General features: G+C 41.4%; 1 protein-coding gene across 1 annotated transcript in view; it reads right to left on the reverse strand.

Moving 5' to 3' along the window:
• The window catches only part of DNAH11 (dynein axonemal heavy chain 11), a 323,685-nt gene that overhangs the window by 194,208 nt on the left and 107,569 nt on the right, over positions 1–21,908 (reverse strand). The gene's annotated exons all lie outside the window — the stretch shown is intronic.

Consider the following 21,908-nt stretch of genomic DNA (forward strand, 5'->3'; position numbering starts at 1 on the left):
TATCCAAGGACAGTAGATATAAGGGCCAGAAAGAATGCTCCATAGCTGGAAGCCTGCCTCATGAGCGGATGGGAGAAGGCAGATGGAATAGAGAAGGGATCACTGAAAGATCATGGCTGGAGGAATCAGTCGGGATGGGAGATGTATGTCGAAAGTAGATAATGGACAAAACATAATAACCTCTCAGTATCTGTATTGCAAACCAACATACCCCAAAGTAGAGAGAGAGTATGGGGAATATTGTCTGCTATGGAGACAGGGGGAGGGTGGGAAAGGTGGGGGGGTATACCTGACACATTGGTGGTGGGGAATGTGCACTGGTGGAGGGATGGGTGTTTGATCATTGTGTGATTGTAATCCAAACATGAAAGCTTAAAACTATCTCACAGTGTTTCAATAAAATTTTTTTAAAAAGTAAGATGGAATACAAAATGGCAAATTTTATTAAATTTTGAAGTTAAAAAAAAAAGAAAAATAGGAGCTAACAAAACCCAACCGAGACCCATCAGTAATGTGGTGTGGGGTAGAAGAATGAAAAAGGGAGCTAAGCCAGAGGCAAAAAAAAAAAAGAAATGTCTAAGGGCAGGAGGAGAGAAAGGATAAAGAAAATTAAAGAATAGCTCAAGAAGGAGGTAGAACATAAGATTCAGATCAACATGCAATGGAGCAAAGAAAGTCTCTTTAACAAATGGTACAGGGAAAGCTAGATAGTCACAAGCAAAAGTAAGAAACTGGACTGGTATCTCCTACCATAAGCAAAAGTTAACTAAATATGTATTAAAGACCTCAAGGAGACCAGAATCCACAGAAAACTGAGAAAAAACGGGCAGAACACCCCAGAACATAGACCTCAGGCATCATTAATGACTTTATTCCAGGACCAAAGACAACAAAAACAAATCAAAGGGATTCCATCAAGTAAGTTTCTCCATGAAAAAAAGACACTCTGGCTAAAATAAAAGACAGTCCACTGCATGAGAGAAAATATTTGCACATACAATGGATAAAGAGCTCATATCCAACCTATATAAAACACAAAGTTCAACAACAACAAAAATAAACAACTGGGAAGGGGAGAGAACACACATTTCCCTGAGGCCTGCATATGAAGGGCCAGTAGGTATAGGAAAAAAATCTTTATCAACACTGATCAGAAAAACACAAGTTAAAACAACAGTGAATCTTCTCTCACATGAGCATATATCAAAAAGACTGGAAACAACCAGTATTGGTAGAGATGTGTCAAAGAAACATTTGTCCCTCATTCACTATTGATGGGAACTTTGTCTGGTTCAGCCTCTGTAGAAAACAGCATGGAAACTTAAAAAAAAAAAACAACCTAATCATAGAGCTTTCATATAAGCCAGTGACTCTGCTTGTTGGCATCTCCCTCCCCTCCAAAAATTCCCATTTATTCAGAAAGATATATGATACCTATGTTTATTGCAGTACTTAGAATAAGAGCCAGGTTATGAAAACAACCCAAGAGCCCAGTGGCAGGTGACTGGATAAAGGAACTGTGGTATATATGCAAAATGGAAATATGATGCATCTGTAAAAAGAGATGAAATCTTGAAGTCTGCTGTGACTTGGAAATGCAAAAGCATACTACAAAAAACAAACAAACAAAAACCCAAAGACTAGTACCAGGGGGTATCGTGTTCAGTGAAATAAATGAGAGGGAGAAGGACAAATTTCAGATGATTCACTGTGCTGAGAAATAACCCCCCAAAATGGACAGTATCAAATGATAACTAGCCCTTGGCTCTGGATTGCAAAACTGAGATTACCAAGTAGTCAGGGGAGTGAACAAGAAGAACGGAGAGGAGGGATCAAAGTGACTTGAAGACTAAATTAAAGCCCTGATTTAAAAAAACATGGGGGGTGCAGAGCGATAGTACAGCGGGTAGGGCATTTGCCTGCATGCAGCCAATCAGGGTTTAACTCTCAACACTCCATATGGTCCCCTGAGCACAGAGAGAATTGATCTCAGAGCCTAGAGCCAGGAGTAAGCCCTGAGCACTGCTGCGTGGACCAAACTCTACCTCCCACCAAAACACCAAAAGCAAAAGCCCTTAATTAAAAAAAAATAAAATAAGTGACTTGACCATTTGTGGAGGGTCTTGGGCACTGTGAGGTTACTGTACATCAAATCCGAGCAATAACACAGCAGGTAGGGTGTTTGCCTTGCACGAGGTCGACCCGGGTTTGATCCCTGGCATCCCATATGGTTCCCCAAGCACCGCCAGGAGTAATTCCTGAGTGCAAAGCTAGGAGTAACCCCTGAGCATCGCTGGGTGTGACGCAAAAAGAAAAAAAAAACCAGAAAGGCTGACACTACTATAACCACGTTATGTAACAATAGAAATTAATTTTATGAAACATGAATTTGTAAATGAAGACAGCATTTGATGGAGCAGGAACTGTTTTTAGCATTAATGAAAGAAAGAAGCAAGTGGCAGGAATAGTTGGGAAGAAGAACGGGAGAGGGAATAAGCATGGATCAATATTCGGTTTAAAAATTACAATAAAGAGTAATAAATGAGAGAAACTATGCAGCAAGCAACAATTTTGAGTGCTTGTTTTTTTTTTTATGCAAAGAGGAAGACTTGGGTAAGTGTAATGGTTGATGGGCATGAACCAGAATGAGAAACTGAAGACACTGCAGACAGTCAGGAAATCCCAAGAGTTCAGTACAGAAAAGACCCAAAGCATAGGGAAGAAAAGTCTCCAGACAGGAAAAGATGTGCAGAGGGTGGCCCAGTGACTCTTTGCCAAGTGACCATTTCTTTTCAATGGCAGCAGCAGACAATAAGGCTAACACGGGGCACTTACTACCTAAGAGGCATTGTGCATGCCTGTGCTATTTATATGCATATTGTAGATAATATGAATCAACAGTCTTAAACATAATAAAATCACAAAATTCTTAGAACAAGAATATTATTGGTTCAATTTTTTGCTCTGGGGACATATCCAGTGTTGTTTTCAGAGGTTTTGCACCATTGTATTGGCCACAGCTGCCTACTAGGTAAGCACCTTAGACCTTTGTTTTATCACTCCCATCTCTCCAATTTTATACCAAAGAATATGAGACAATCCATTCAAAGCCACCCAGTTATTTTCTAAGATTCTATTGCACCTTGTGTGAATGTTAAATTTTCTAGTGTGAATAACATAACATAGGCTGGAGCGATAGCACCGTGGGTAGGGAGTTTGCCTTGCACACAGCAGACCCGGGTTCGGTTCCTCCGCCCCTCTCAGAGAGCCCGGCAAGCTACTGAGAGTATTTCGCCTGCACAGCAGAGCCTGGCAAGCTACCCGTGCTGTATTCAATATGCTAAAAACAGTAACAAGTTTCACAATGGAGACATTACTGGTGCCCGCTCGAGCAAATCGATGACAAAGGGATTACAGTGACAGTGACAGTGAATAACAAACCTACTAACAGAGTATCTTGGTCAGGCAAACACTGACCTCTAATGCTGTGGTGACTAACGGTAATAATTAGGAATTCTCCACATATTCATTCCTTTACACAAACATGAAAAGAAACATGAAGTAAAGTATCAAAATGAGAAAGCAACAGACCCCAGATCAGGGGGAAAGGCTAGTTCCTCAAATGTCAGAGTGGATGTTCCTTAATTCTGTCCTTAGCCAGCTGCTGTCTCTCTGACAGAAGGAGGTCATGTATGTGAAAGTATAGTGCTCTGTCTCTATACTATGGCTTTAGAAAGGCAGTGCAGGAAGAACCTTTCCTTGCATAAGCAGAAGTATTGCAATCTCACTACCAAGAGGTTTGGAAGATTCCCCAGCTTCTGCACTTCCAAGCAGCTGGAAAGCCCCGTCAGAGGAAAGCTGAGCTCTGGCACTTGCAGTACAGCAAGCCCAAGTGAAAATTATGATCCAACAGCCAAAGGTGCACTTCGGAGATCAGGGACCAGATGCTCTTGACCCATTTCCCACTGGACACCGCAAAGAAGCAAAATTCTTTGTGTTCCTTTCATTCATTACACTAGCAACAAGGGTCTCTAACCCTGACACCTGACAGTGTTAGCAGGATGGGGAATAATGGATGCTCATTCTGTCTAGAACAAAGGAAAATGCCAAATGGAACAAGTCTCATACTGGTTGACACTCCAGGGCACATGTTGTGGCATTCCAGTTTGCCGCTGTCCTTTCCAATGCTCATTTCCTACCTCTCCTTTCAGCATGTTGCTAAAACCACCAGCACAATATTGAGCAATGAATGTCAGAGATAGTGCACATAATTACCTCATTCTTGACACTAATGGAAATGATTCTAATGTTTCACCATTAAGCATGACTTTCTCTGCAGGTTTCTATAAAATATTCCTCATCATTACAGTTTCCATCAAATGCTTATAATAGAAAAGAAAAGGGAGTAAAATCAATCATCTAAACCTTTACCTTAAGAGACTTGGGGAGAAAAAGAGGAGCAAATTAGATTCAAAGTAAATAGAAGGAAGTAATTGAGATAAAGCAGAAATCCAACGGAATATAAAACAAACAATAGAGAAAATCAACAAAGTCAAAGATCAGCTTTTTGAGAACAAAGCTGAAAATTTTTATTCTGATTAAGAAAATTCTAATTAAGAAAAATTCTGAGTAAGAAAAATCAAGGGAAAATACAAGTCACCAACATGAAGAAGGTAAGGATCCTATGTGCATGCTAAAAATAGAGCTGAGACAAAAGGCCAACTCACTCCACCAAGCCAGAAACCTTAGGTACAGAAGGAGTAAATTATTTTTTCTAAAAAAGACTGAAGTGATTTCTGGGTGACTGGTCTCTTTCTTTTTAAAAATTTTATTGAATCACTGTGAGACAGTTACAAGCTTTCGTGTTTGGGTTACAATCACACAATGATCAAACACCCATCTCTCCACCAGTGCACATCCCCCGCCACCAATATCCCGGGTATAACCCCCCATTCCCAACCTCCCCATGCCTCCATGGCAGAAAATATTCCCCATACTCTCTCTCTCTCTCTGCTTTTGGGCATTATGGCTTGCAATACAGACACTGAGAGGTCATCATGTTTGGTCCATTATCTACTTTCGGCACACATCTCCCATTCTGACTGATTCCTCCAACCATCATTTTCTCAGTGATCCCTTCTCTATTCCATATGCCTTCTCCCCTCCACTCATGAAGCAGTCTTCCAGCTATGGGGCAATCCTCCTGGCCCTTGTATCTACTGTCCTTGGGTGTCAGCCTCACGTGATGTTATTCTATACTCCTCAAATGAGTGCAGTCCTTCTATGTCTGTCCCTCTCTTTCTGACTCATTTTACTTAGCATAATACTCTCCATGTCTATACATTTATAAGCAAATTTCATGACTTCATCTCTCCTAACAGCTGCATAGTAATCCATTGTGTAGATGTACTAAAGTTTCTTTAACCAGTCATGTTTTAGGGCACTTGGGTTGTTTCCAGATTTTGGCTATTGTGAACAGTGCTGCAATGAATATATAGGTACAGATGTCATTTCTACCGTGCTCTTTTTCATCCTTGGTATATATTCCCACAAATGGTATTGTGGGGTCATATGGAAGCTCAATTTCTAGTTTTTGAAGGACTGTTCATATTGTTTTCCAGAAAGGCTGGACCAGTCGGCATTCCCACCAACAGTGAAGGAGCGTCCCTTTTCCCCCACATCCACGTCAGCACTGGTTGCTTTTGTTCTTTTGAATGTGTGCCAGTCTCTGAGGTGTGATATGAAACCTCATTGTTGTTTTGATTTGCATCTCCCGATGACTAGCGATGTGGAGCATTTTCTCATGTGCCTTTTGGCCATTTGTATTTATTTTTTGAGGAAACCTGTTCATTTCCTCTCCCCATTTTTTGATGGGGTTGGAAGTTTTTTCTTATACAATTCTTCTAATGTCTTGTATATCCTGGATATTAATCCCTTATCAGATGGGTATTGGTAAATATTCTTTCCCATTCTGTGGGCTCTTATACCCATGACATTTTTCAAAGAAATAGACAAAATATTCCTGAAATTCATATGGAACAATAAGCCCTCATGAATAGCTAAAGCAATCCTTGGGTGACATCACCTTCCCCAACTTCAAACTCTACTACAAAGCAGTAGTAATTAAAACAGCATGGTATTGGGCTAGAAACAGACCTGCAGATCAATGGAACAGAGTTGAATTTCCTGTCACAGACCCCCAAATATATGGCCACTTAATCTTTGACAAAGGAGCAATAAATGTGAAGTGGAACAAAGAAAGCCTCTCCAACAAGTGGTGCTGGGGAAACTGGATAGCTACCTGCAAAAAAATGAACTCTGACCTTTGTCTAATGCCAGGCACAAAAGTCAGATCAAAGTGGATTAAAGACCTCAATATCAGACATGAATCTATAAGGTACATAGAGGAAAATGTAGGCAGAACTCTTCGTGACATTGAAGCTAAAAGCATCTTTAAGGAGGAAACAACATTGACCATGCAAGTGGAAGCAACATAAACAAATGGGACTACATCAAACTAAGAAGCTTCTGCACTTCAAAAGAAACAGTGGCCACTTGTCTCTCTTATGATTCTACCAGCCATTTTAGGTAAGAATAGCCAAGTTAGGAGCCGGAGCGATAGCACAGCGGGTAGGGCGTTTGTCTTGCACACGGCCGACTCGGGTTCGATCCCCGGCATCCCATATGGTCCCCCAAGCACCGCCAGGAGTAATTCCTGAGTGCAAAGCCAGGAGTAACCCCTGAGCATCGCTGGGTGTGACCCAAAAAGCAAAAAAAAAAAAAAAATGAATAGCCAAGTTAGGGGTTGGTATCGATTTTGCCAGAAGGTCAAAACTCACCAGTCCCAGGGGCTGGAGCTATAGCACAGTGGGTAGGGTGTTTGCCTTGACCTAGGTTCGATTCCAAGCATTCCATATGGTCCCCTGAGCACTGCCACGGGTAATTTCTGAGTGCAGAGCCAGGAGTGACCCCTATGCATCACTGGGTGTGACCCAAAAAGCAAAAAAACAAACAAATAAACAAATTCACCAGTCCCAGACCTAGATGAAGTAATTTTCTTAAAAACCACAAGCATCCAAAACAGACTCAAAGAGAAAAAAAAGTAAAAAGGGCACACACTAGGGCTGGAGAGCTAGTATAAGACTTAAGGCATAATGTTTCCCATGGCCTACATCACATATACTTCTCTGAGCACTTCCAGAGTGCTTCCTGAGCACAGAGCCCAGAGGCTCTGAGCACTTCTGTGTATGTGCCTCCTACCTTCACCAATAATAAAGGATACACGAGGCTCTAAGGAATACAGCAGTGACTTAGAGTGCCATGTGGTCAAGAGTTCAAACCCCTGGTGACACCACACATTACGAACACAACTCCAATAACCCTACTGACAGCCTCACAAGTGATTTATGGCCACACTAAAAAGTGTGATGGTATGACTGCCCCCTCCCATCTCTTAAGTATATAATGGTAAATGGGACCCCTATGGTGAGCACATGTGAGCACCCAATGCCCCAGCAGGCAGTACAAACAGAACTTGCATGACTCAGCTCTAAAGTGCAACCCTGACCAGCATGTGGGCAGGGGCCAAAGCTACAGCACGGCAACCTTTGGCAAACACCGAGGCGCAGCATGCAAGACAGCAGCCTGCAACCACAGCCGGAAAGATGAAGCTTAATCACCAGGGGCAGGTGCATGTGCAAGCACGGGTGTCACATCAACAGCATGAACAATGAAGGCGAGGCAGGGAGGGGAGGGAACATGGACAATAAGTTAAGTCATTCATTAAAAGGTTACACAGCACCAAATGAATTCATGATTTTTAAAATGTTCCTTGAAAAAAGCTCAGGGTCCAGACGGCATCAGTAGTGATTTTTATCAAAAACCTTTCCACAATTGCCTAAAAAAGAATACCTCGGGCCACGGTTAGTGCTCAGGGCTTACCCTGGCTCTATACACAGGGATCGCTCCTGGCAGCTCAGGGAAATACACGGGTACCAGGCATCAAACCCAGGTTAGCCACATGCAAGGCAAATGCTCAATCTGCTGTAGCATCATTCCAGGCCCTCTGACTCCTTTTAAGGAGGACAGTCCTGATCCCCAGGCCTGGCAAAAATGTTGTGAGGAAAAAAATATTACAGGTGTCCTCATTGGCATAAATGAGATTTAACTCCTTGACGAAATGTCAAGCATACAGAATTCATCAAGAAGGGACAAAAAGGACACTGTGTCTCCTGTATGCAACCAAGCCTGGTTTGATGCCCAGCATGACCTATGGTCCCCGAGTACCGCCAGGTGATCCTTGAGCACAGAGCCAGGAGGAAGCCCTGGACACAGCCCCGTGTAGTCCAACCCCCATCCCAAAACAAAACAAAAAATAAATACATTAAAAAGATCACAGGTGGGGGACCGGAGAGATGGCACAGTGGGTAGGGCGTTTGCCTTGCACGCGGCCTACACCGGGTTTGATTCCCAGCATTCCATATGGTCCCCCGAGCACCACTGGGAGTAATTCCTGAGTGCATGAGCCAGGAGTAACCCCTGTGCATCACGGTGTGACCCAAAAAGAAAAAAGAAAAAAGGATCACAGATGACTGGAACATGAGCACAAAAGTTTATGGCTCTGTAATTGTACCTCACAGTGATTCACTAATAAAAAATTTTTAAAAGAAGATCACAGGTGATAATGATCTGAGTTTCATTTCCAGAGTTCTATGTTGGCTTAACATTGAAACATGCAACACAGTAACAAAACAAGAGAGGTAGAGCACAGGAATGCCACAATGAGCTGAAAAAGTTCCACACTTCTTCAAGGATGCACTCCTTCAATGTAGAATAATGAGCAAATATTTTTTCTATTTGAGAAAGGATATTGAAAACCTCTGTAATTATGACCATACCTAATGGCGAAAATCTTTTCCTCTCTAACACTGGAAACAGAAAGCAAAACCGTGCTGACTACTTCTAGCTAGTACTGTGCACCAAACCCACAACTTGGGAAAAGGAAATAAAGAGCAAAAAAGAACTAGAGACAAGCAACAAAACTCAGTATTTATAGTATTTATAGGAGATATTTATATATATTCATATATTCAGTATTTATAGTATTTATAGGAGATAAATTTATGGACACATTAAAAATAACTATTAAAATAGCTCTTACTGGGCTGGAAAAAGTATAGAGAGTAAGGTGCTTGCATCTGCCTTGCAAGCCACTGATCCAGGAGCCATGTCCTGGAGCCATCCCTGAGTGGAATAAGCCCTGGGAACAGCTGGGTGTGGCCCCCAAACAAACAAACAAACAAACAAAAAACAAAAAGCCAAAGCTACTACTATAATTAGTAAGCAAATTTGACATAGCCCCAAGACTCAGGTAAAACTTTCAAAATTAACACATTTCAGAAAGACTGGAGCGATAGCACAGCAGGTAGGGCATTTGCCTTGCACACAGTTGATCTGGGTTTGATTCCCCCTTCCCTCTTCGAGAGCCCCGCAAGCTACTGAGAGTATCCCGCCCACATGGCAGAGCCTAGCAAGCTACCTGTGGCATATTCAATATACCAAAAACAATAGCAGTCTCACAATGGAGACATTATTGGTGCCCATTTGAGAAAGTTGATAAAGAATGGGATGACAGTGCTACAGTGCTACAGAAAGATTACTTCCTGTAGAAAGGTGGGATATAAAGGTGGAATATAAAGAAATATCGTATGGGAACAAAAAATAGTTGAAAACAAGAGAACTAGAGAGTTAGTCTACAGAACTGAGCTGACCAGGGAAAAGGGACAAGAGTCAGCTCCTGGGGCATTGGTGGAGGGGGACACTCTGGTGGGATGTGGTATTGGAAAAACATATACACGAAACTGTCATTAACATTATTACAAAAATGTACTTCAATAAAAATGACAAGGGAAAAAGACTCCAATATATTTCTCTATTCATCATCATCCCATTGATTGTCGAATTTCTCTAGTGGTCTCAGTAACGTCTCCATTCATCCCTAACCCTGAGATTTTTTAACATTTATTTATTTTTTTAATTAGTGAATCACCATGAGGGTACAGTTACAGATTTATACATTTTCGTATTCATGTTTCCCTCATACAATGTTCGAGAACCCATCCCTTCACCAGTGCCCATTCTCCACCACCAATAAACCCAGCATCCTTCCCACCCCCTAATCCCATCTCCCCCCACCCCACCCTGCCACTGTGACAGGGTATTCCCTTTTGTTCTCTCTCTCTAATTAGGTGTTGTGGTTTGCAATAGGGGTGTTGAGTGGCCATTGTGTTCAGTCTCTAGTCTACTTTCAGCACGCATCACCCTTCCCCTGCGTGGCCTCCAACCACATTTTACTTGGTGTTCCCTTCTCTGAGCTGCCCTTTCCCCAGAAATTGAGGCCAGCTTCCAAGCCATGGAGTCAACTGTCTGGTACTTATTTTTATTATTCTTGTTAGTCTCCTACTCTGTTATCCTATATTCCACAGATGAGTACAATCTTTCTATGTCTGTCTCTCTCTCTCTCACTCATTTCACTTAGCATGATACTTTCCATGCTGATCCACTTATATGCAAAGTTCATGACCTCATTTTTTTTCTAATGGCTGCATAGTATTCCATTGCATAGATGTACCAAAGTTTCTTTAACCAGTCATCTGTTCTAGGGCACCCAGGTTTTTCCCAGATTCTGGCTACTGTAAATAGTACTTCGATGAACATATAAGTGCAGATGTCATTTCAACTACACTTTTTTGCTTCTCTGGGATATATTCCCAGCAGTGGTATTGCTGGGTCAAATGGGAGCTCAATTTCTAATTTTTTGAGAATCGTCCATATTATTTTCCAAAAGGGCTGAACCAGTTGGCACTCCCACCAGCAGTGCAGAAGGGTCCCTTTCTCCCCACATCCTCTCCAACAGTGGTTGCTTTTGTTCTTTTGGATATGTGCCAGTCTCTGTGGTGTGAGGTGGTATCTCATGGTTGTTTTGATCTGCATCTCCCTGATGATTAGGCACTTTTTCATGTGCCTTTTGGCCATTCGTATCTCTTCCTTGGGAAGAGTTTCTGTTTCTGTTCATTTCTTCGCCCCATTTTCTGATGGGGTTGGATGTTTTCTTCTTGTAGAGTTCAACCAGTGCTCTATATACCCTATAACCCTGAGATTTTAGAAGCCTCTCTATTCATCTTTCCCAATGATGCCGCATTGGAGGCTCTTTCAGGGTCAGGGGAATGAGACCCAGCATTGTTACTGGTTTGGGCATATGAATACACCATGGGGAGTTTGCAAGGCTCTCCCATGTGGGCAGGAAACTCTTGGTAGCTTGCCAGGTTCTCCCAGAGGGAGAAGTAGGCTATAAGATGTCCTTCTGGGAGCTTGGTTTTAAGTCTCTGGATGTTGGCCTTTGGTGGGATTGCACAGCACCGGGGGCAGTCCCTGGTTGTGACCGCCTAGCCACTAGAAGATGGGAAATCTGGGTGGAAGAGGCCCAGTCCAGATCCAAGCAGGCTTGGAGGTCTCAGCCCCAGGTCCCACACACCTGGGTTCCTCTGCCAGTAGCTTCATGCATGAGGCTCGTGAGATAATAATTCACAAAAAAAATTTAATGTTTGGCAGTTTTCTAGAGTTAAGGGCAGAATGATAAAGAGCTGAAAGAACTAGAAGATAAAGGGAAAAACGAAACCAAACAAGAAGAGAACTTCAGGCAATATAGAGCAGTCAAATAGCACCAAATAATTCAGAAAAGGATGAGAAAATGTCCCAAAATTTGGCAACAAAAAAGACAGTGGAGAATGTAATGAGCCCTTTTCAAAAAAAGAAACAAACAAAACAAAAACAAAAGAAACAACTGTGCTGGGAGAAGCCAAATCATAACACTTTGAAGATTAAATAAGAAATGAGAACATAGGGCTGGAGCAATAGCACAGCAGATAGGGCTTTTGCCTTGTACTCGGCCAACCCAGGTTCGATTCCCAGCATCCGATATGGTCCTCTGAGCACCGCCAGGGGTGATTTCTGAGTGCAGAGCCAGGAGTAACCCCTGTGCATCGCCAGGTGTGACCCAAAAAGGAAAAGTAAATGAGAACTTAGAAGCTTAAAGTGTGAACTCACAATATGAGAAATTTGGCTGAAGAAAAGAAGAGATTGACTGGTACATAACTATATGCATAGTAGCTTATTTGGTCCTGCTTTAATTCTCTGTTCTAATTAAAAGTATACATATCCATATTAAATGAAAGAACAATTATCCCTCTATATAAAACTGCAAAAATAGAAAATAACCAATTATGGCAATGTTCAAATCTTACTGAATCTTCATACCAATTCTGTTATTCCATTCCTACTCTTTTTATAGAATTAATGATGCTATATTCCAACAAGTGAAGAAAAAATTATTTGTGATTTTCCTTTTTTAAAATATTAGTAGTTTCAACAGCTTTATGTAATTGCTTATAATTTGCATTTTATCTAGATTACCAACAGGACATAACAGTGTCATTTCTTTTCAATGCACCTCATGCTGTACTCTGGGTCAGGGTGCCAGAAAATCCATGTTCCTCACATCTAGTTTTTTGCTCCACACACATGATGTTTTCTACTCAAAATGTTGTAAATATAATATACAACATATTTTCTTATTATGAGCCACAAATATTGGGAAACTGTCACACTGTCACACACACTGTCATCCCGTTCTTCATCGATTTGCTTGAGCGGGCACCAGTAATGTCTCCATTTTAAGACTTGTTACTGTTTTTGGCATATCAAATACACCACAGGTAGCTTGCCAGGCTCTGCTGTGCAGGTGGAATACTCTTGGTAGCTTGCCGGACTCTCTGAGAGGGACGGAAGAACTAAATTTGAAAATTAATTAGTGTAAGCTTATAGCATCAAAAACATATCAAGCATCTAAAAGCATAGCAAGAAAGGTGAAGACCTCTTTCTTAGAACATAGTAACTATTGCTTAGAGAAATTGAAGATCTTTATCAAGAGCTGTATCATGATTTTGGACTACAAGAACATTTGCTGTTGAGAGATGTATCCTCCCAATAATATTTTTATTTGTACTAAATTCCCTCCTACTCAAACACAATTAGCCTGAGTGATTAAGTAGATTTTAAAAAACCTTTTTTACAAAAAGGTTTTACTAGCAATGTAATCAAAAAAATTTTATATAGAACTGAAAAGAACCTAGCATTAACTAAACAATGTTTTTAAATGTTGGAGGCAATAAATAACATTACTTCAAGGCTTACTGTACAGCTACAGTAATTACAATGTGAACCTGGCATAAAGACAGAAAAATGGATCAACATAACAAGAGCATCTGGAAATAGGCGCACAAATAAAAACAGTCATTTGACTTCTGACCAAGATGCCAAGTTAATGGAACTGAAAAAGAAAAGGTGTGTGGATCATAGATTGAAATGAAAAACCCAGAACCATAAAACAACTAAGAGGAAACTGGAAAATTCTTTACACCAAAGTGGAATGCCTGGCACATGACACAAAATGCAGCAATCATAGAAGAAACACAATGGTATGCTACCTTGCAGCCAAGTTAAAGCGTTCTTATCACAATACATACCATTAAGAGAATGAAAATTCTCTTCATTTTTCTGACAAAGGACTTACTATGTGAAATAAAAAACACCTGAGAACCAACAACAGAGAGATAAACAACCCTCTTTAACAAAACTGAGCAAATTACTTGAATAGACACACCACAAGATATATAGATGTCAATATACACTTGAAAGAAAACCATCTTTAGATTGTGAGAAGGGCAAAGTAAAGCCACAAGAATGCAATTCAGCCCCTTCTTCCTAAGGGCAGGAAGAAGTTCTGCCTATTTGAGTAGAACTGTCTATTTGAAAGTTCTGTGAATGGTTCAATACACGTCTTCCCCATGATTCTGGAATTTCATTTTTCAGTATTTACCCAGGATAAATGAAAAGTCATGTCCACAAAAATCTCTTGCACAAAAATAAAGATATTTTAGGAGACTAGATATTACAGTCCCTAACTGAAAGTCCAAAAGCCTGTTACAGTGACTTTGGGGTCCTTGGGGAAGGGACGTGGTACACTAGTGATGGGGGCGATGTTGGAATTATGTGCCTGAGAAACCATCATTAACTGTACTGTAAATCAAAGAACCTCAATCAGTTAAAAAAGATAATAATGCCTAGCAACTTCAAATAATCTAGCATTTTCAGCAGCAATATGAACTTTTCCATATACCTCCCTTTTTGTTTTGTTTTGTTTGGGGGGACCAACCTGCTGTTCTCATTCCTGGCAGTGCTCAGGGGACCACATGCAGTGCCACGGATTGAACCTGGGTTGGCTATGTACAAGGCAAGTGCCCTGACCGGTGTACTAAAGCCCCAGTCTTATATACCTTACTTGTCAGTCATCAACATCTCTGATTCGGGAGGTAGAGAATGTGTGCTCTGTCCATGATCTTTGGTAGATAATGAAGACAGATGCAAGCACTAAAGAGATAGTTCAACAGGCTGGGGCACGTGCTTCACATGCATGGCATCCAGGTCTGATCTCCAGCACCACATGTTCCTTGAGTACCACCAGGGGAACATCCAGAGATGTAGCCTACTCCAGCCCCTGGGCAATGCCCATATGACCCAAACCCCCTGTAAGAAAAGAATGATGAATATCAGGCCATACTTTTTTTTTTCTTTTGGGTCACGCCCAGTGATGCACAAGGGTTACTACTGGCTCATGCACTCAGGAATTACTCCTGGTGGTGCTTGGGGGACCATATGGGATGCTGGGAACCGAACCTGAGTCGACTGCGTGCAAGGCAAATGCCCTACCTGCTGTGCTATCGCTCCAGTCCCCCAGGGCATACTTTTACACAAAGTCAGATTTTTTTAAATTTATTTATTTTTTAATTAGTGAATCACAGTGAGGGTACAGTTACAGATTTATACATTTTTGTGCTCATGTTTCCTTCATACAAAGTTCGAGAGCCCATCCCTTCACCAGTGCCCATTCTCCACCACCAATAAACCCAGCATCCCTCCCACCCACCCCCAATCCCATCTCCCCCTACCCTACCCTGCCACTGTGGCAGGGTATTCCCTTTTGTTCTCTCTCTCTCTCTAATTAAGTGTTGTGGTTTGCAATAGGGGTGTTGAGTGGCCATCACCCTTCCCATGCGTGACCTCCAACCACATTTTACTTGGTGTTCCCTTCTCTATCTGAGTTGCCCTCTCCCCAGAATGTGAGGCCAGCTTCCAAGCCATGGAGTCAACCTCCTGGTACTTATTTCTACTATTCTTGGGTGTTAGCCTCCTACTATGTTATTCTATATTCCACAGATGAGTGCAATCTTTCTATGTCTGTCTGTCTGTCTCTCTCTGACTCATTTCACTTAGCATGATACTTTCCTTGCTGACCCACTTATATGCAAAGTTCATGACCTCAATTTTTCTAACAGTTGCATAGTATACCATTGTATAGATGTACCAAAGTTTCTTCAACCAGTCATCTGTTCTAGGGCACTCGGTTTTTTTCCAGATTCTGGCTATTGTAAATAGTACTTCGATGAACATATAAGTGCAGATGTCATTTCGCAAAGTCAGATTTTTAAAAAAGCATCCAATAGACGATGGCTGAAGATTTAGAGAGAGCCTCCCTGCTCAGTAATTAGCACTGCCACAAGGTAAAAAACAAACCCACGATCAACACACTGTTCCATTGTGTAGTGGCTATCACACTGGCCTCTCACAAGAATAGTATCAACACTTCATACAATTGTGTTTTAATGAACTTACCGGTCAGCAACTAAAATTGGCTCTAAGCAGCAAAATGAGTTCCTCTTTCTTAAAGACTAACAGGAAAAGTTTCATGTTGCCTATCTTCAGCCTAAAGTACTCTGGGTGATATTCTAGCATGCCAGTTATTAATGCTTTTTTTTTTATCCACATCAATGATGCTCGGGGCTTATTCCTGGCAGTGCTTAGGGTACAAGAGATGGTGCCAAGATTCAAACCAGGGTCAGCTGCATACGAGTCAAGTGCCTTAAGCCCTGCATTGCCCCTCAAGTTTCAGTTATCCATGTTTGAAATGCTTCCATTGCATTTTTGATGATTTTATCTTGCTGAACCCTAAGTTAGGGAAGAATAGGAAATCTTCCTGACCAAACCCCACCCTTCCAGTATAAAATGCTTTTGCCTTGGAAAACTTCAATCTGAAAAATTAAATATTATTTTGTCATATTTTCAAAGACTGGCAAGGCAGGATATGTATTCAGTATATATATATTTTTTAACTTTAATACAAACATTAGCTAGCATATAGTCACATTAGGTCTACAGGAAACATATTTTTATTTCTTAATTTCTATTTTAGGACCATGATTTAAAAACCTGTTAATAAGGAAAAATAGATTTTTAAAATAATTGTCTTAGTTGATCTCATTACAATGTGGAAGTGATAATTACAGAAAGAAATGCCCTATTCAGGCAGATCATCAATTACAGCTACTCTGGTCTCAAGTTTCAAGTTATAAGGTTCATTTTCAAAAACACATTTCACAGTATTAGAAAGAATAATTTTAATTAAAACACCAACCCCAGCAGATGGTTGCATACACTTTTAAAGAGAGAAAACTAAAGGGGTTTCAATTTAGATGCACACACTTCTCATGAACCAAAATACAGCTTTAGCAGTATTTACGTCAGCTTCGCTAAGATGCATATTAGCATCAGTTGCAAAACTGAAAACTGTGTTGAAGACATCTGTTGGCTGGTCTGTCAAACATTTCAATTTGTGCTAGAAGTGCTTCCTAATTAAGCAGATAAACACTTCCTTCACAAACCATCCTCTCTACTTCTCATCCAACATGAAGAAGCGTGATGCATCTCTTGAGCAAAATAGTCAACGTTAACATGATTTTAAGGGAGGAAAATGATAAATTCTATTAATTAGTGGAATAAAACTAAAGCTCCTGGACTAAGAAAAACTTCATCCATAAATGTTAAAACAAGGGCCTGGGAGATAGAGCACAGTGGGTTAAAAAGCACTTGGCAGGAGTGATCCCTGAGCACAGAAACAGGAGTATGCACTGAGTACCACTGGATTTAACCCGGAAACTAAAACAGAAATTTGCAGAATGTACATATATACAAGAAGCTTATGTCTAAGAAGGAAAAACACCTAAATAACCAGTAGATAGGAGGAATAGGAGCAGCAGCAGAAGTAAATAGGTGATCGTACAACATAGCGGACAGAAGTAAACAACAAAATCAACACAGAAGACTTTATTAAGTGAAATATACCCACATGCAAAGGACCTAGACAAACACAAAAGAAACAGCAAAACAGAGGGGAAGGGAGAGGAGAGGGCTTAGGAAACAGCATGAGATTCTCCCCAATGCCGCAGATGAGCCAAGGCACCAGAAGAATAGAATGAGGTTACTAGGCTCACGCATGGCAGACTAATGGAGAACTTGGGCACAGACCCAAACACCTTGTTTTTGAGGATTAAAACCGAATATTTCCATACACAGGGGTTGCTCCTGGCTCTGCACTCAGGGGTCACTTTGGCCCAGATAGAGCATTCTGTCCCTGTGTCTCTCATCTTCTGCACAAGGTAAGTAGGGAAGAAGGGAACCAAGATGTTGACTTAACCCTGAGAGTCTTGAAGTGCAAGGCAATTCAGTTAAAGGGCCTGGGAAAAGTCTACCGACTGCCTCTAAGAAACAGGATGGAGATTTAGAGTTTTGAAGAGGAAGAAAGTCCTCAAAAAGAAATCAAAACCAGGAGCTAGAGCAATAGCACAGTGGGTAGGGCATTTGCCTTGCACAAGGCCAACCCAGGTTCGATTCCCAGCATCCCATATGGTCCTCTGAGCACTGCCAAGAGTAATTCCTTAGTGCAAGAGCCAGGAGTAACCCCTGTGCATCGTTGAGTGTGACCCAAAAAGAAAAAAAAAAGGAAAGAAAAAAAGAAATCAAAACTGGATTCCTGGTTGCCCGGGAGCTAGTATGGAGGGCACATGAACCTGACACAGATTCAGTTCAGTCCCTAGCATTGCCTAGTTCTGAGCACCACAGAATGTAGCCGTGGAGGCCTGTGAGTACAGCCAGGCTGGCTCTGGTGGTCCACGGCACTGCAAGGCCTAACCAGGCAATACCTCACCCTCAAGCGCTTGCATGACACCCCGTGCCAGCTTGGCCAAAAATCACGGGGAGTGGCCCTTGTCCCCTGAGCATGCTTGGGAGGCCCAAAAAACAAAACAAAAATTGATAGGTCTAACATACATGAGGTGCTGCATCCCAACAGGCCCTGCCAATAACCACAGAATCAATGCACCCCCCATAAAGCCTGGAGCTACCAAGGAGGAAGGAAAGGAAGAGTAAACACACATTTGAGGGGCATCTAATCAACCAGGCATACAGAATTTCTGCAGAGATACATGCTTTAAAAGAACTTGAAGAAGTAGAACAAAAGGGAGTTGGGGAGATTGTAAAGCAGGTAGGGCACTTGCCTTGCATATGGCTGACCCGGCTTTGATCCCTGGCACCACAGATAGTGCCCTGAGCACAACCACAAGTGATCTCTGTGCACAGAGCCAGGAGTATGCCCTGAGCACTGCTGGGTGTGTGACCCAAAAACAAACAAACAAGAAAGGGAGACAAATTCAATTCTAAATGAAATAGATTTAGCAGAATAATCAAAGCATGGCCATTGGATTGTCTTAGAAACGAGAAAACTAAAAAATGCAACAAAGGAATGAAATATAAAACTTTTCCACAGGGGCCATAGCAGGCAAAACTTAGGGACCCGGGACAGCTCCCAGAAGCGTCAGCTCAGCCTGCACAGGTGAGTGGTTCTCGGGGGTCACCAGGACACAGCTGTATCCCATGTGATTCTGGAGATCAAACTAGAACTCGCACATGCTAGGTATGTGCACCACCACTTGAGCTCTCTGCTAGCCCCATGAAACAATTTAAACAACGACAAATTTGAGATATTGAAATAGAATGAAAATAAACTGATGAAATGGGAACATATAATGAAGCATTTTATGTTATATGTAAAGATCATCCATATCTGTAATATCATTTGAAATGAATCACAAATATAAGATAAGGAACGTCCAGGCCCCGCACCAGGCTGTCTTCAGTGGGGCAACTTGGAGGGAGGCGGGTGAGTTTCCCTCCCTGCCCCAACAGAACTCTGGCCACCATATCACAGAGGCTCTCTACAGGCTCAGACAAGCCTCACCATGAGTGAATCTGCAGGAAAACTGAGGCATGTGGGACCTGTGACTGAAATATCCAAGCTCACTTGGAGGGGGAATGGACCTCCTCCCCTATCTCCCAAATTTTCCAGTAGCTTGGCAGTCACACCCACAAACTGCCCCTGGCGCCATATGATCTCATCATCAGTCAAGATCCTGAGACTGAGAAATAAAGGCCTGAAAGAGAGCAACATAGGCCTATTCCTTGAGTTAATCTGCTGTATAAGCATATTCTAAATTTTAGAATTCCTGGACCTCTTCTACTCTACACCACTAATGTACCAAGAGCAGCACAGAACATTTGATTGGATCTAACAATCATGTTAGTAATCTCTTATACAAGGGCTTAATGGCTCGAGAATGAAATACAACAATCTTCATACATTTTCCTCTAAGGAAACTTTATTTTTATTTTTAGCAGATTATTCATAAGAAGCAATACAAAATAAATTGTTTCAGTTCTGCTTTGGGGACACAGTTTGGGATTTGGGGTGGATACATGTGAAATATCATGGTGGGAAGGTGCAACGGTGGTGGGATTGGTGTTTGAATATTAAATATAATAAATTATTCTGAGCAACTTTATAAAATAAAATAAAAAATATGATAGACTGGTGGGGGCTAGAGAGATAGTACAGCAAGTAGGGTACTACTTGCCTTATACATGGCCAACCCAGGCTTGGTGCTCCCCCATGCACTGCCAGGAGTAATTCCTGAGTAACCCATGAGCATTGCTGGATATGGACCCAAAACAGACCAAAAAAAAAAGATGATTGGTAGACTTTAACAGGGTAGAATAAAGCACAAATAATGTAATACAAACAATTTAGAGTATCTATGTTGTAGATGTATACTTCTCTATACAGTTTTTTCATTTTTGTATATTTGAAAATTTTGTATTAAACTGTTGAGGGACCACAAATAATTAAAATGACAAACCTCACTGAATTAATTATGCATCACAGCAGATATATATCATTGTCATTGGTATCATTTTTATAATAGGAGAAGCAACAGCTAAGAGTGTAGTCTGTCTAGTATTTCAATGTAGGGTTTTACGGCTTTAATGCTTCTAGCAAAGTGTAATGTGTGCGCTATGATTATCTCTGTTTGACAGGTCTCAAAAGTGAGGCCTCGAGTGCCCAAGGTCACACAGTTAATCCATAAATGGCAGAGCTGAGATCTGAACCCACACAATCTGGTCGTGGACATCTTTCCTTAGTCACTATGTTATAAAGGGGAAAGTTCAGCAAAATATAGGCCCCAAATTCCTACAACTTACCACACAAAATGTAAAGTCTAAAAGTAAAAAATAGAGGTTAAATCAGAGAGCACATCATGGGAAGGTTCAATAAACCCGGGAACAAGTTCCAGATAAAGAAAGGAAAGCAAATGGAGGGAAGACATCATTTAAAGAAAAAAAGAATGAACATTTTCCCAACTTGAAGAGAATCATGGAACTGAAGATTAAAGAAATTTACTGAGTCTTACATAAGTTGAATTTCAAAAGCAAGGAGCTTCAAAATTCACAAAGGAAAACAGAATAATGAACAACAGCAATACGAACTGTCACTATCACTGTCACCGTCATCCCGTTGCTCATTGATTTGCTCAAGCAGGCACCAGTAACATCTCCATTGTGAGACTTGTTGTTACTGTTTCTGGTATATCAAATACACCATGGGTGGCTTGCCAGGTTCTACCAGGCGGACAAGATACTCTTGGTAGCTTGCCAGGCTCTCTGAGAAGGGCGGAGGAATCAAACCCGGGTCGGCTGCATACAAGGCAAATGCCCTACCTGCTGCACTATCGCTCTACCCCAATACAAAAATAAAAGTAAAATTTCAAAGCAGCCAAAGACAAAAAAACAGATTGCTTTAAGTTCTGAAAGAAAGTTAACTCTCCACTTAAATTTTCAAGCCAAATTATCAAGTATAAATTGCAATAAGGGTCAGAAAATGGTTCACCTAATACCTATTCCTTTACAAACTGCAAACATACACTAACACATGAAAAAAAGAAGTACTGCTTATAGGTAAAGCAATGGAAAAACACTAAAGTCCACAGTGACCATTCTACTTAGAAACTGGGTAACACTGTGAAAGCCATTGGGGCTAACTACTTATAATAGCTCTGGATTCTTACATGATGGAAAATAAGAAGAGTAAATAAACTAGAATACAAACTCTTTTCTAGGCTTTTTTTTTTTTTTTGGTCACACCTGGCGATGCACAGGGGTTACTCCTGGCTTTGCACTCAGGAATTACTCCTGGCAATGCTCCGGGGACCACATGGAATGCTGGGAATCGAACCCGGGTTGGCTGCGTGCAAGGCAAACCCCCTACCCTCTGTGCTATCGCTCCAGCCCCATAAACTCTTTTCTAAACCTGATATTCTCTTAATCTGCAAAGTCAGATCATGATATCTCTCTGAAATGTCCCACGGTTTAGAGCACACTTTTAAAAAATGATTTCTTTCCATTTTAGCACTTGAACCAACACTACTGTGTTCTGTGTGCAGTGCTGCTATACTAGACCCACCTCAGAGGACACCTTAAGTGAGAGAGTTAAGTGAGAGAGGGCACCTTAAGTGGGGGAGGCCTAAGGAGTATTCACAGGAAAACTGGGCTGGAAAAAACAAAAGGCC

The sequence above is a fragment of the Sorex araneus genome, chromosome 1 (assembly GCF_027595985.1).
Source record: "Sorex araneus isolate mSorAra2 chromosome 1, mSorAra2.pri, whole genome shotgun sequence".
Classification (NCBI taxonomy): domain Eukaryota; kingdom Metazoa; phylum Chordata; class Mammalia; order Eulipotyphla; family Soricidae; genus Sorex; species Sorex araneus.